At 39.7% G+C, this 16,141-nt stretch overlaps 1 protein-coding gene and 1 pseudogene across 7 annotated transcripts in view; both read left to right on the top strand.

The window, feature by feature from the left end:
* The window catches only part of GRIA1 (glutamate ionotropic receptor AMPA type subunit 1), a 307,667-nt gene that overhangs the window by 116,070 nt on the left and 175,456 nt on the right, over positions 1-16,141 (top strand). The gene's annotated exons all lie outside the window — the stretch shown is intronic.
* LOC116750507 lies at positions 13,028-14,652 on the top strand (annotated as a pseudogene).

Genomic DNA, 16,141 nt, shown 5'->3' with positions numbered 1-16,141 from the left:
CCTCTATTGGTATTTTCCAAGACTAAAGTGTTCTACTTTTCTGAATTTCTTGAACATTCACTGTTCAGCCTATATTGTCCTTGGTCATATAGTAATGGTGTACCAAAGACTGGTTCTTTAGTCCATGACTGCTATGATTCCTTTCCTCTCTCTCTGTGCCCATTGTGTTCACTCTAGGGAACTGGTCTAGGCTTTGTTTAACCATACTGAGCTTGTACCGTGGGTCTCACGGAAAGTGGAAGGATGAACAGATTGTAACAATTACCTGTATTTACTGGGTGCTCAAGGTAGTGAGGGCTTAAGAAGCTAGAGTCCATTTTTCATGTTGAACATGCAAATACCTACTTCTCTGCTCTACAAAATCTAGGACATCCTGGAAGGATGTCTATATATCTCACGTGGGTACTGATGGCCTCACAAGGATGACGGTAATAGCCCTGAGCAAGAATCCAGAGTCTCTGCCATTTGCCGCTGGTATGCTATGTTCTTGAGCCTCAACTTTCTCATCTATAAGACAGGTCCAATAAGTCCCATGGCACAGGAATGTTTAAATGGTATGATCGTTAAATGATATGCAGAGAATTTTGTACAGGGTTGAGTATATAGTGAGCTCTCCATAAATGGTAATGCTATTACCATATATTTTCTCCTCTGGTTAATAATCTCCAGAAGCCTCAGAATGAGTCCTATATCATTTGTGATGTTGCTATCATGCATGGACACAACAGAAACAACTTTTTAAAATTTCTCCCTGGAGCTTTCTTCAGGGATCCGCTACCACTGACAGAGAGAAGAGAGAGGGGAAAAAAAAAAAAAGAAAAAGAAAAGAGCTAAGAGAAATAAGTTTGACTTGTTACTTTAATATAACTTTAATATAAAGTATATATAACTATATACTTTAATATAGTAACTTGTTACTATAATATAACTTCTCTACATGCAAACTCAAGTGGTTTCCTCTTACTTTCTCAGACTCTTGCACCAGAAAAGATCCAAGCACCCTGCCCAGAACTGCCAATCAAACACAAGTTACCTTTAGAGGTTACACAATGGCAGCTCACAGATGAAATGGGAATGGCCCACGCAGTTGTCTAAAGTTTTCAAAATTAGTTAGTAACATTTTCAAATCCAGGAATTTCACTTGAAAATCTAGGTTTCTGATTTCTGTTTCATTTTTAACTTTCATAAATTGTAAAGTCTAACACACATACTCAGAGCAAAACTATATAGCTCAGTGATTGATCACAAAGTTAATACCCGAGTAGCCACCACCCAGGTCAAGAAATATAATGTTGCCAGCCCTCCAGGAACTTCCTTGTACCCTTTTTAGCCACATACACTGTCCCACCAAAGAGAATCTCTGACTCTTATAATCACATCTTTGTTTTTCTTTATAGATTTACCATTTAACGTGCATTCCCAATTGTTAGAGTTTAATTTTGACTTCTTTTTTGAAATTTACATAAAGGAAATAATCCAGTATGATTTGATGTGTGTCTGATTTCCTTTGCTCGATATCACACATCGGACTTATCCGTATTGTTGTATGTGGGTGTAGTTTACATGTTTTCGTTTCTATATAGGATTCTATTGAATTAATATGTCATCCATCTATAATTCATCCATCTATAATTCATCCATCTATAACTGTGGATGGACAATTGAGCTGCTTACACTTTTGAAAAATGAGTCTATAAACATTCTTGTATATGTCTATGGCTGCACATGTGCACGTATTTTCATTAGATGTAAATCTAGGAGTGGTAGGAGAATGTTCAGTTTCAATAGATCCTGCCATATAGCTTCCAAAGTGGCGGGACCAATTTATACTCCCACCATCAGTATGTGACGATTTTCGTTGCTCCAAATTCTCTCAAACACTTGGGATTGTCAGTCATTTTAATTTTAGCCATTCTGGTGAGGGTGTAGTAACAACTCATTGTGATTTTAATTTGTATCCCTCTTGATTATTCATGAGGTTAGCTTCATTTCTATGTTTATTGAAATGTTGATATGCTTTTTACAGGGATAACAACAGTTCATGCCTTTTTCCCATTTTGTTACTGGGGTGTCTGTGCTTTTCTTAATGATTTATAGATGTCTAGATATGAGCCCTTGGTCAAATGTGTATGTTGAAAATATCATCTTCCTTTCTGTAGCTTGTATTTGCACTCCCTTAATGGTATCTCTTGATGTAATGGTATCTCTTGACGTACAGAACAGAAATTGTTCATCTTAATGTAGTTCAGTTTATCAGTTTTTTTCCTTTATGGATATTTATTTAAGAAGACTTCTCCCACCCTGAGGTCATCAAGACATTTTCTTAGATTATCTTCGGGGGGCTTTATGTTTTCCATTTAGATTATTCCACCTGGAATTGATTTTATCGTATGGTCTGATACAGGGGTCTAGAATCAATTTTTCCATACAGATATCCAACTGATGGCATAATTTATTGGAAAACTCATCCTTTCTCCACTGAACTTCAGTGGCATCTTTGTCATAAATCAAGTGACCAAGTCTATGTGGCTCTGTTTTTGGTCTTCCTTTACTATTCCATTGGTCTATTTGTATATCTTAGGTCTTAAATTTAACCTAAGTCTTGATATTTGGGACAGTAAGTCTTTCCACCTTATTCTTCTTCAAATTTGTTTTGAGCCTGTTGTTAGACATTTACATTTTCATATAAATTTTAGAATCAACATATCAAATTATGAATAAAAATAAGGTACAGGAATTGAGGTGGACTTTAACTTACAAGTCAGTTTGGGAGAACTGATATCTTTAAAAATTGTCTCTCAATCCAATAATATAATATATTGCTCTACTTACTTAGGTCTTCTTATATTTCCCTCAGTGATGTTTTGTAGGTTTTCAGTATAGAGATCTTGCATATTATTTGTTATATCTGTTTTCTAGGTATTTAATGTTTTTTGATGTTATTATAAACAGTATCTTTTAAAATATTATGTTATATTTGTTTGTTGCTGGTATATAACAATAGAAATGATTACTCTTATATTGATTTCATGTCCAGTGACCCTGCCGTATTCACTTAGTAATTCTAATATTTTTCTATAGTGTTTTTGGGCTTTTCTAAAAATGTAATCTTGTCACCTATGAATAATGACAACATTATTTTTTTCCTGCCAACTTGGTCATGATATTAACTCCTATAACCTGTTTACTAATATTTTAAGATGTTTTTTCATCCTGATTCTGAAATAAAGTGCCTGTAATTTTCTTTTCTTTTTTTTTTTCTTTTTTTTTTTTTTTTGCAGTACGCGGGCCTCTCACTGTTGTGGCCTCTCCCGTTGGGGAGCCCAGGCTCCAGACACGCAGGCCCAGTGGCCATGGCTCACGGGCCCAGCCGCTCTGCGGCATACGGGATCTTCCCGGACAGGGGCACGAACACGTGTCCCCTGCATCGGCAGGCGGACTCTCAACCACTGCGCCACCAGGGGAGCCCCTAATATTCTTTTCTTATAAGGTTCTTGTTCAATTTGATATCAGAGTTGTGCTGACCTCAGAAGAAGAATAAGGGAGTGCTCCCTCTTTCTATTCTTTGGAAGAGCCATGTAAGATGGCTGTTATTTATTTCTTAACTGTTTTATAGAACCCAGAAGAGATATAATATGGGTCTGGAGTTTTCTTTGTGCAAAGCATTAAATCTTCTTGTGGCAGCTTTAATAATTTATATTATGTAGGAATTTTCCCATTTCATCTACATTTTCAAATATCTTGTCATAGATTTGTTCATAATATTGTCTAAATATCTTTTTCATGTCTGTAGGATTTGTAATGATGTTACTTTCTATATTCCTGACATTAGTTGTTTTTGTGCTTGTTTGCTCTTGCATTTTCTCTAAGATTCTTTAGGGGTTTGTTTTGACTTTGTTCATCTTTTCTATTGTACGCTTCTTATTTAATTAACTCCTACACTGTATTTTCTTCTTCTCGCTTATGTTCTTGAAATAGATGCTTAGCTCACTGATTTTTTTTTAAAGCTTTTCTTCTTTTCTAATGTATGTGATTTAAAAGCCATACATTAGAGGGAGGTATGCTTCCCTCTAAAAGTATGTTTAACTATCGATACATCATTAATTTCTTGACTTCTTTCAGATTTACTAAATATTTTATTTTTACTCATCTTATTAATTTGGAAAGTTGACAACCCTTAACTATTCCTTTCACGGTTACACTAGAGATCACAACATTCATTCTTGACTTAGCAAATCTTATTGTATATTGCCACTTATACCATCTTCCTAGATAGGGCAAAGATCTTAGAACATTGTAGCTTTATTTTTTTCCAGCCAACATACATACCATGATTGTTGTATAATTTTTGAATTTTTAAACCTGACAAAATATGTGGGAAATACAGTGGGTACAGTGGAAAACCCTAACATACATACAAATGGAATGTCATATGGAGAAAGTTAAGAGGATTCAGAAATAATGTCAGAAGAGTCAATTGCCAAGAGCTTTCTAAACCTGATAAAAGGCATTAAGATACAAATTCAAGAAGTCCAATGTACCCAAAGCTTGTTAAACAAAAGAAATCACACCTAGACACAACATAGTAACATTGCTGAAAACCAAAGACAAACTCTTAAAAGCATTCAGAGTGAGGAAAGGGTGAGAAACAGATTACTGAGAAATGATCAACAATAAGACTGACAGCTGACCCTTCACAAGAAACAAGTGAATTCCATCTTTAAAGAGCTAAAAGAAAGTAACTGCAAGTGCAGATTCTGTATCCAACAAAAACTCATTTTCAAGAGAGACTGTGAGATAAAGACATCTTCATACAAATTTTAAAACGTATTTGTCAACAAGAGACCCATGCTAATGGAAATACTAAAGGATATTATCCAGGGACTTCCCTGGTGGCACAGTGGTTAAGAATCCTCCTGCCAATGCAGGGGACACAGGTTCGAGCCCTGGTCTGGGAAGATCCCACATGCCACAGAACAACTGAGCCCGTGCGCCACAACTACTGAGCCCACGTGCCACAACTACTGAAGCCCCCGCACCTAGAGCCTGTGCTCTGCAACGAGAAGCCCCCACTCGCCACAACTAGAGAAAGCCCAGTCCAACAACGAAGACCCCATGCAGCCAAAAATAAATAAAATTAAATCTTTAAAAAAAAAAAAGGATATTATTCAGGAGAAGGAAAATTATTCTAGATGGAAACTCCGAGATGCAGAATGGAATAAAAAGGAAAAAAATAAATATATGGGTAAATATAAATAAATATGGACTGAATAAGACAGCAATAATAATAATTTTCCATCCTTTTCTCTTCCTATGCTTTAATCCTATTATTTTCCTTTTGATCTATCTTGAAGTTTACTAATTCTCTTTTAAGAAAAGAGATTCTTTTCTTGATGTAAAATTCTTGATGTCAGTTTTGTACTTTTAACATTTGGAATTTTCTCTTGATTATTTTGCATGATTTTCAGTAGTCTGCTGAAATTATCAATCTTGTATTTTACCCCCGGAAGGTAGTAAACATAGTTGATAATAAAACATATGTCTGATTGCTCTAATATCTTGAGCCCCTGTGAGTATCCCCCTATTTTCTCTTCTTTCCTGTTCATTTTTATCTATGTTGTTTTATCTTCTGATGTAACTGGTTGTTTTTTATTGTGTGCTGGACATTGTATTGCAGAATTTTTTTCTAGAAATAATTTGAGACATAGGGTTATGTTATCTTTTTCCCTAATGAATATATGTTTGCCTTACTGATAGCAATCCATTTTCATGGATTGGGATGATTTGAATCTAAACTGCAGTCCCTACAAGCACCTATTTCCAGGTTCATTCTCCCTCCTATTGGGCAGTTCTTCTGGGTTTCAACTCAAAGTGATCATTGTTTAACAGCCTCATTCCACTGCCACCACTTTTTGGTCCTGAACTCCAATCCCCACCTTCTTATTCCTGACTCCTCTGGAGTTTAGGGGCTTCCAGCGGAATTGGTGAATGTCTCCAGGGCAAAAGTAGCTCCAAACACATGGCTTACTCACTGACTTTCCTCCAGCCCCAGATCCTGGCTCTGCAGTTCTTCACTCTCTTGCTAGCTCTTTACATCTTCAAGCAGATTTTAATACTTTGTCCAGTTTTTCTGTTTGTCCTCATTGGTCCAAATTATATAGTTTCTCATTAACACAAGTGAAAGTCCTGTGCCCTCTCTTAAAAAATTCACAGACCTGTCCACAACAGGCTGACCCTAGGCAGTGGTTTCCCCCTTTAGATGAGGCATGCATTTTCCCAGTCACCACACTGTCCAGCTGGTCACTTCTCATTTACATCAGTCCAGTCCTGTTGGCATTTGGGATTGAGACTCTTGCCTTAAATTCTTTCTAAAACAAAACAAAAGATAAACATTCCAATAGGCACTATTTGACCTTCCTGGGTTTATTTCTTCTAAATTTGGCTTTATATACGTGGTAAATAAAGGTTAGGTTTTTTATCATTTTGTTGGGAAAGAGCCTAAAGGTTTTACAGGGTTGTTGTCATTCTCCTCTCCATGTGCCTGTAAGATCTGGAATGTTTAATGGTCCCAGGCTTGCCCTGTGAGGACAGACTGCCAGACTGCCTTGTGCAGCAGAACATCTGCACTAAAAGCTGGTTTCTAGCCTCAGTCATGATGTGAGACCAGGACAGTGTTAAATGGAAGACTGAAGGCAGGATGACTTAGAAACAGATGGTGTATAGCTCCCACAGGGTGTGGAGTGCACTTCCAGAGTCAGTATAAGGAGTGTTAATGCTATTAGGGTGCCAAGTAGAGTGAAAACAAAACCACAAAAAAAATGAGATAGAAGATTCAACTCTTTCTGTTCAGTAATCAGGAAATATATCTGCTCAAGGACTAGTGGCTTCAGAATAGACTTTGTCAAAGGGTCACTAAAATGGAATAATAGCTTACAAAGATTTCCAGATACCCTGGGAAATACAGAAGGGTGTGACCTTTTTAAAAAATGAACTCCTGGGCTCCCCTTCTCAACCAGGCAGTGGTTGAGAGTCCGCCTGCCGATGCAGGGGACACGGGTTCGTGCCCCGGTCTGGGAGGATCCCACATGCCGCGGAGCGTCTGGGCCCGGGGGCCATGGCCGCAGCGGGAGAGGCCACAACAGTGGGAGGCCCACGTACGGGGGCGGGGGGGGGGGGGGGGGGTAATGAACTCTTGTCTTTTGCTCAGTCTAATTTGATGAAAAATTTCTGAGTACAGCTACTCTATGCAAAATAATCTCTACTCTCAGGAAGAAGGTACTTTCCCTAATTTTGGTTGAGAGTGTAGTTTCCAGAACCAGGCTGCCTGGATTCCAATCCCAGCTCTCCTGTATACTAACAATGTGACTTCAGTCATGTTATTTAATTTCTCTGTGTTGTACTTTTCCAATATATAAAATAGAAATAATAGTTATACTTATCTAGTAGGGTGAAGATTAAAAAATAATGCATGTAAAGTACCTAGAACAGTGGCTGGTCTCAAAAACTGTTATTTATAATTAAATTTGTTTTATTATTTTAATTACTTAACAATATTTAACATGCTTATCTTTTCTCTCTCAGAGCCCTGGGTTTCTTATCTCTGTATTATACTCTTGCATTGAATGTTCTAAACAGGCTGGCTTCACAAGACTATTTCTTTCCTAGTTGGATGTGGGGATTACACTGGGGATTTCCAAATCTTGCTGCTCATTTCAGAAAGCTCTTTGAAAACACAACTTCCTAGGATCCACCCATAGAGAGTCTGATTTAGTAGATCTGGAAAGGCCTGGGAAGCTGAATTTTTTATAAAGCTCACTGGTGATTATGATATGCAACCATTTTGGAACCACTGGACTCTGGTGTACCAATTATTAAATATCTGGAGCCAATTGTTAAATATTCACGAATTTTGCAAACTGGTTGTTAAACTGTCAGTAGCTGTTGGCTATGGTGGGAATATTTGCATCATGAAAACTGGCAGATGCTACTTTTTCTTTTTCTTTTTCTCTGGAGAGCTGGTTGACTATCACACTGCAGGTACAATCTTCTCAGCTCCTGGGATTTGGAGTGTCTCTGTCTGACTCTCTTTTGTTTGGGACCCAAAATCTTCACTGTTCTCTGAGGTTTTCTTGATTGAGGTTTGGATCTCCCATGGAATAGGCATTCCTGTGGTTGAAAGGGCTGTCAGCTAGATACCTCTGCATCCATATTCAAACTCTCATTTCTTCAGTGTGAGACAGAAGTAGAAAAGTGCCCAGTAGTTGCTCTAGCTTACAGATGTGTGATGGCTGGCTCTCACAAAGATTTGAAATAAAATTTGAGGCAGCTTTTACAAAATCATGGCATTGCACATTAAAATCCAGATTCTCTGTAAAGTTTTTCTTAAAAAAAGAATTAAAAAGATCTGGACCTGCTCCTCATTTGATGAATTCTGGCTAAAGCTAAGTGACCACTGGCAGGGGGAGAAGTGTTCTCTCACCTGTCCATTTGTTCATTTACGCTTCCTGCCTGGCCCCTGAGCTTGGAACTCACCTTTGCTGGAAAAGGTGACAGTCCAGGACTTCGGGGATGTGAGCCTGTAGTCCTGATGCTGCTTTTAACTCACTATGTGGCTTTGGCTGACTCACCTTCCCTGCAGGAGCCCTAGTTTCTCATTTGCAACCTGAGAGAATGCTCACCTTGTCTGCCTCCCAATGACGCTGGGTGGTCTGAAATGGGAGAGTATAAGCCCTTGACTGCCAGCAGCAGCAAAGTGAAGAATTATTGCTAAATGTTGATTCCTGTCATCTACCATCCCCTTAGTGGGGATGAGTGATCCCAGAACAAGGTCTGATAGGAGTAAGTCTTTGAATGCATTGGAACACCGAGAATGGATGGGGAGAGAGGGCTCCATGGTGAGAAAAACAGAAATACCAGTGAATTTGCTGAATCTGCAGTCTCACTCAGGGAGATGTGGGAACACGAGAATTTAAAGATCATATTATTAACCACCCCCACTTTACGGATAAGAAAATACGGGCTCAGAGGGAGTATGGGCTTGGAATCAGATCTGCGTATCAATCCCAGCAACATTCCTTAACCTCTCTGAGCCTCTGTTTCCTTGTGTGTAAATGGGAATGTAAGAAGCTGTCTTAATAAAGTATTGTGAAGATTCAGTGAGATAATGTGTTTTCAGTACCTAAAACATATTGTAAATGCCCATTAAGTGGCAGCTGCTGTTATTAACTCAAATCAGCCATATGCTAATTGAGCACTGGCAAACCAGGAAGTAGTTAAGAGAATATGACACATTGCTAGTGGTTATTTCCTTATCAGAAAAGAACTTTTCATCAACCAGAAGGGGCTCCTTTTACTTCCCATTGCACTGGGGTAACTTAAATCAGTATTTTTCCTAGCATTTGCTACAAGAGTCGAAAGATACCCAACCACACATGCCCAAATCAACAGCAAGTACTGAGAGCCAGAGGTGGTATTAGCTTTATAAAGCATTTGCAGAGTCGAACTGGTGTGCGTTTCCCCTTCAAAAATCCTTAAATGTCGACCCTACTCAGCTGGAAATGAAAAATCTGGGCCCAGAGAACACTTTTCGATTTTCACTGCTTTGCGTGCCTCTTTTCACCGCCACATCTAAACATCAAGGCAAGAAGTGTTCAAGCGCCTTTAGGCTCCTGAAGTCTGGAACAAATCAGAATTCTTGGAGTCAGTCCTTCTTTTGGACTAAACTCCTTTTTCTTTTCCATTTTCCAATAAAACTTTCGGTTCCAGAGAGTCCTTTCTCAAGCACTCCTTTTCTAACGCAATTCTGTTTGACTTCCACTGTGCAGCTCCTGAAAGGAGCCACTGAACCATGACGCAGACAGCATTTCAATTCCTGAGCACCAGCTTTCCAGCAGGAGCTGTTCCAGAAGCATCTTTATATCCAGCAATCATGCATTTACCCAAAATGATTGACACAGCATTTTCCCCCCTCTCCAACTTTTCCAGCCCATTAGTCTTTATTTGTCTTCCATGGAAAGACTCCCCCGGTTTTGTTTCCTGCCAAATCAGTGAACGTACAAATACGTGCGTAAGTCAAACACACCTACACACCCGTAGATGTAATATGTACTGAGTCTGTATCTGTACTGAATATTCAACAGTTCATTTCCAGACTTCATGTCTCCACTGAAGTTTTAGTCATTTGCTTCTTTCCTCCTTTCTTATCTCCCCTTCTTCCTCCTTCACACCCTCCTTACTTCTTTATTTTCTTTCTACTTTTCCCAAGAAACTGCCTCTATTTTTGGTAGTCACTATAGAATCTCCTATTCTTCAGTGTCAAAGAGGCTTAAGAAGCTTTTTAATACAGTCCTCTCACTTTAGTTTTGAGAAATCTGTGTGCTAGAAAGGAAACCATGTGCCATCAATGGCTTTTCCTTGCCTTCAGGAAAACTTCCAAGCTCCACAGGCATCATCCAGCACTGCATGGCTTGGACCCTGCCCGCTGTGTCAGCCACATCTCCACCTCAGTCTCCACACTGTAACCACACATACCTTTCAGTCCCTGCCTCAGGGCCTTTACACATGCTTTTCTTTCTTCCTACACAGGCTTTCACACATAGGCACACACCTCTTCTTCACCACTTGACCTTCTATTTATTCTTTAAGTCTCAACTCAAATGGTACTCGTTAGACCACCTTCCTGGCACTCATCAAATTTGTAATTATGTATTTAGTTGTTTAATGTCTCTTCACCTATCAGAAAGCAAGATCTCTAGGGACACACACCATGTCCCTTCCACCCCACCCCACCCCCACTATTTCTTCACTGCCATATACAGTGCCTGCCATTTGATAGTTACAACAGATATTAACAAGAAAGTAATAATAGTGTCTAACATTTACTGAGAACTTGCAAGTTTCAGAGACACTTCTAAGATTTTTACATGTATTAACTCATTTAATACAACTATCCTAGGAGGAGGGTATGAGTGGTCAAGTCACCCACCCACTATTACATGGCTAGAAAGTAGCAGAGCGAGTTTCTAACCCAGGCATTCTGACCCCAAAGCCTGAAAGCTCAACCAGGCCATGCTGTGTGTCTCTATGAAGTGCTCCTTTAATATTCACTGAAGGAGTAAATGAAAAATTTATCCAAATTGATAGCAGCAAAACTGAGGTTAAAACTTAAATTGCTTGATTGATAATCCACTCCTCTTTCTAATGGAAACAGAGAGCCTGTCGGGTACCAGCAGAATGCAGCAAAAACAAAGAGAAGCAAATTAACAAATCGGTCTGTTGCTGATAAGGACTATGAGAGGGACTCTGTGATGTAGATTGTGGAGTGAAGTGGAAATCATGGTTTTAGATTCAGGCAGGACCTCGTGGCAGGTGGAAAAATACTGAACCATTGAAGAGGACTTAAGATAAGGAATCAGGTTCTCCAGAAACATCAAGTGAATTTACAGTTATTATCACTAACAATTTAGGTAATTCTCATGCTTTGGATGACACTTTCCAAACCTGATTCTAAAGTATAAGCAACCATCAATTGTATAAAAGTGCTGGTCAGAATTCTAGGATGAAAGCTCCAGGAGGGTGCCTTGTTTGCGGCTGTATCCACAGCATGTGAAACAGTGCCTGGCACGTAGTAAGTACTCAATAAATATTTATTTTAACGAATTAATGGAAAATGCACATCAACAAATCCATCAGCAGGTACTAAGTAAGTATCTGTCATCAAGTCTATGCAGCTCAAGGCGCAATGAAGAACACAAACAAAAATAAGTCAGATTCCTTCTCATGGAGAGGTCCTAGTCTAGTGGACCTGGTAACAACTACCACTATCAATGAAAGCCACCATCTTGGGGATTTGCTTTGTCTAGGTGCTGTGCTATGTCCCTTTATATATTATTAGGTCATTTTCATACTTGTAACATCCTTAAGGTGATGGCACTACTACTAGTCTCCATTTGCAGATGTAGCAACTGAGGTTTAGAGATGCTATGTCCTTGACCACAGTCACACAGTCAGGAACTGGTGGAGCCAGGATTGAAACTCAGGTCTGTTTGACTCTGGTATCAACTATGCCAAATGTAGTCATCCGATTATTTCAAGATCATCTATGGGTGAGAGGCATGTTGGTACTACAAGAGTTTGCAGTATTAGAGGGTGGGGGCAGGGACGGAGGGAGCACTGCAAGTAACACCACTCAGCCTCTCCAGGTCTACATATGCTGCTGACCTGGGTCCGAAATACATTTCCATTCTTCACCTGCCACAATCCTATTTGTTGTGTAAATCCCAGATTCAGTGACACTTCTTCCTGGAAGGCTTCTCCAACACTACACAGCTGGGTTAGTTATCCCCTTCTTCATGACCCCTCATCGTAATGCTTCTCACCCCACGTTCTTATCATTGCGTTTCCCACCTACTAGTCTTCAAGTTCTTCCAGGATAATATTTTATCCTTCCAGGTCCAGTACAGTGCCTGACATACAGTGTGTCATTTCATAAATATTTATGGAATAAATTAATTTTAGGTAGAAAGTGCCGTATATGGATCCAACTAATATACAGCAGAATTCAAAGGAAGTAGGATATTTGGGGGCACTAACTGAAGCTCCAAGACAAAGAACTGCTGAAAAGTCGGGTAAGATGCTTACTCAGTGCTACACTGCGCATGTGTGGAGGTAACGGCCTCAGGGGATGAGCGGTGTACGACGTGATCCCGGAAATGTCAACATGGCGGAGGGGTCCTACACGTACCTGCTCGCAGACAGGGAACTCTTGCTGAGGGCGCGACTGTCACTGGTGCTCAGTACTGCCCCTGCCCTATGCTCAGGGCTGCAAGGGCCAAGACCAGGAGAGACTGAAGGCGGAAGTCTACCATGGTGGTGAAGCTGAGCCCAGAGCTGCATAAACACTTAATCTTATCAAAATGAGCACAAGCGATCTGAAGGATTCAAGACCACAAAACCTACTGACTGAAGTACACTGTATTGTGTATAACAAGAATGGAAGTGTTTGAAGAGAGACCCATTCTGCTAAATTATGATGGAATCAGAAGAAGAACAACGGCGCTAGAAGACAACCTTTTACTTGGAATTACCTAAAATGTAACTTCATGTCCACTTGAATGGATCCATTAGTTCCAAAGCCGTGAAGAAATTAAGAGCCAAGAAGCCAGGTCTTAAAACCCATGATGAGATGACTATGATTAACAAGAGAAAGAAAAGAACTTTAGAAGAATGCTTCCAGATGTTTCAAATTTTTCATCAGTTTACTACTGGCCCTGAAGGTATTTTCATGGCTACAAAAGATATTAAAGAATTCACAGATGATGGTGTCAAGTGCCTGAAACTAAGGAGCATACCCAGAGGAGAAAATGCTATAAGGAATGACTAAAAAGACTTATGTGGAATCTGTACTTGAGAGTATAAAACAGTCTGAAAGAGAAAATGCAGACACTGACGTTAGGTATTTGATAGCAATCAACAGAAGAGGTGGCCCTTCAGTAGCCAAGCAGACTGCTACGCTTGCTGAAGAGTTCTTCCTTTCTACTGAGGATGCAGTTCTTGGACTAGACCTTGGTGGAGACCCTACCATAGGACAAGACTTCTTAGAACCTCTTTTAGAAGCTGAGAAAGCAAATCTGAAGTTGCCGTTACATCTTATAGAGATTCCAGAGCAAAAAAAAATTAAATAAATAAAATAAAGAAACCTAAGTACCCCTGGATCTGCATCCTGATAGAATCGGGCATGAGACATTTCTCAGATCCCCTGAGGGAGGATCCCTGGATCTGGTGGACTTTGTGAGACACCATCAGATACCACTGGGTAAGGCTTCGGGTCCTGCAGACAACCCTCTGTTCCTTCTTCTCCCACCCCCAAGGTTAAAATCCATATGGAGAAAAGTACTGTTCTAAAAATATAAATATCATTTAGAAAAAAATGTTCTCAAGTTGGATTGGGGGGCAATGTGGTCATTAAGACTCCTGTCTGGACGTTTGGACTATGTCAACCCAGGAAAGTTATTCTCTCTGAGCCCCAATTTTCTCAGCTATACCACTGAGATGACAAAAATTACACTGTTGGGAAATCAAAATGAAGTAGTACATTAGGAACTCAGCTGAGTGCTCTGTTCTTTGTAAGTATTCAAAGGTTTGTCAGGGCCACTGCTGTTGCTACTGCTGCTACTTGTCTTCCAGTATAATTATTAGGCAAAGTTGGGAGAGTAAGGCATTTTATGCAGAAGTGCACTTCCGAGAAGTACAGAGATATGGAGAAACATCCTGCCCTAGGGTATAAAGACAATTCATGGCATTGGCAAAAAAGGCTATAGATACTTCATGCTTAAGAGAGAGATTCCTCTGAACCAAGGTATAAAATGCTCAGAAAAGGAGAGAGCTGGTGAAACCATGCTCCGTTCCTGTTTTTAAGAGCTAAATGTCAAAATGAAGAGTCCAGTGTATGTGCCTGAATCCAGTGTGTGTGTCTTTTCCACTAAACATACAGGTGAAGCTCTGTACGATGGCTGCCATTTTGTTCCCAGGAAATGATTCCCTGGGAGTGTGGGCTGCTGTCTCTTATTCTCTCTGGAGAAGAGTGGTGTGTCATTAGACATCTTTTTGTCTAAAAGTATGATACCCGTTTGGGCTCTATGTCTAGCCATCTAGTCTTTTCCTAAGGTTGCCCAAGTAGAAATGTGAAAAGATGTGATTTGGTCCTTGTGACTGGGATTAGGGAGAGCGGGTGTGCCGGTATAGGTGATCCCTTAATTGGTCTCTTGCCATTGATCTTCATTGAAGTACCTACTTTCAGTCCATAAGACCTTATAGAAGTAGCCAACTAAAGTATACTCCAGAGTAGTTCATCCATCTCATCTCATACTACAGTTGGTCTCCATGGCCCATTAAAACTGCTTATCCTTCTCTTTACATCTATTATTTGAGTTTACCCTCCCTCCTGTCTTCTTCCCCTTAAATCCTTGTGATGCTCCTACCACCCTAAATGGCTGGCAGCACTACCTACCTACCGCTCTCTTCCCCCCACCCCAAAAACCCTCACAGGCACCCCATGTTTTTGGCCACTGTGATTTTTTTTTCAAACTGATCCTTCAACTTAAATGCCCAAATCCTATTATGATTATCAAAAGAGTCTGGGCTTATGTGCAGGTTGGATGTAGTAATGACTGGGGGATAACATAGGATTATTTGATTTCTTGTGTATTGGTTTTTTTTCCCAGAGACGACCTATTTGGTTTGAAATTTGCCTTAATTGTGTCACTTCGGCAAGAGCAGAAGGGGATGGACTAGAAATCTCTGCGAGGCTAGGATGCAGGGTTTGCTAGATGGAATCAAGAGTACAAACTTTCTGGTTAAGCATATTATAACCTGTGGGGGTAGTTTGCATTTTAACCTATGTACGTCCGCATTTAACCAGCTTTCAGACTTTAAGCAACCTTGAAATTTTAGAAAACTTCTGGTATACAAATGCAGATGAAAGAATTACCATTCTTCTTACACCCTGCAGGGAAATGCATGTTGATTGTAAAACTGTATAAATGTCAGGTGAGTGATTTAACAGGCTGGGTTATTGAGCTTGTTAACAACAGATGTCAGATAAGAAAAACAGCAGGTGAGGGTAGATTGGAGGAGCAGGCACTGGCTGCTGACAGAGGGAGGAGTGACAGCTGACACGACGGGAAGGTCCAGTAGAGACTACAGTCTCACCAAGTATGAAGCTGTCTGGGAACCAAAACAAACAAAAACAAATAAAACACCCTACGACCTTAGGAGTCCTTACAGGAGTTATCATATACACCAGTGGTCACAATTATTAATCAACAACCAGTTACCATATGTCTACTATGTACCGGGTTCCATTCCAGGAAATTCAGAATACAAAAAATTATAAAAAATAGAACCTTGCTCTGAAAATATTTACCATCTGCAACACTACCACATTGGCCAAGCTGAAGCTGTGTATATTAAGCTCTTTTTACAAATGTTGGGACATGCACAGAACCTATTAGGAGGTTTTTCTCTTGAAAATACGTAAAATTATTTAGCTACTTACAAGATAAATTTGTTTACTGCTTTCTCAAAGATGCCATTTCCTGACAATGTTAATAATGGAGGAATTTCAGAATAATGACCTCATAAA

This window comes from Phocoena sinus, chromosome 3, assembly GCF_008692025.1.
Source record: "Phocoena sinus isolate mPhoSin1 chromosome 3, mPhoSin1.pri, whole genome shotgun sequence".
NCBI lineage: Eukaryota > Metazoa > Chordata > Mammalia > Artiodactyla > Phocoenidae > Phocoena > Phocoena sinus.
The sequence above is the reverse complement of the archived record's forward strand: the minus strand, read 5'-3'. Positions and strand labels throughout refer to the sequence as shown.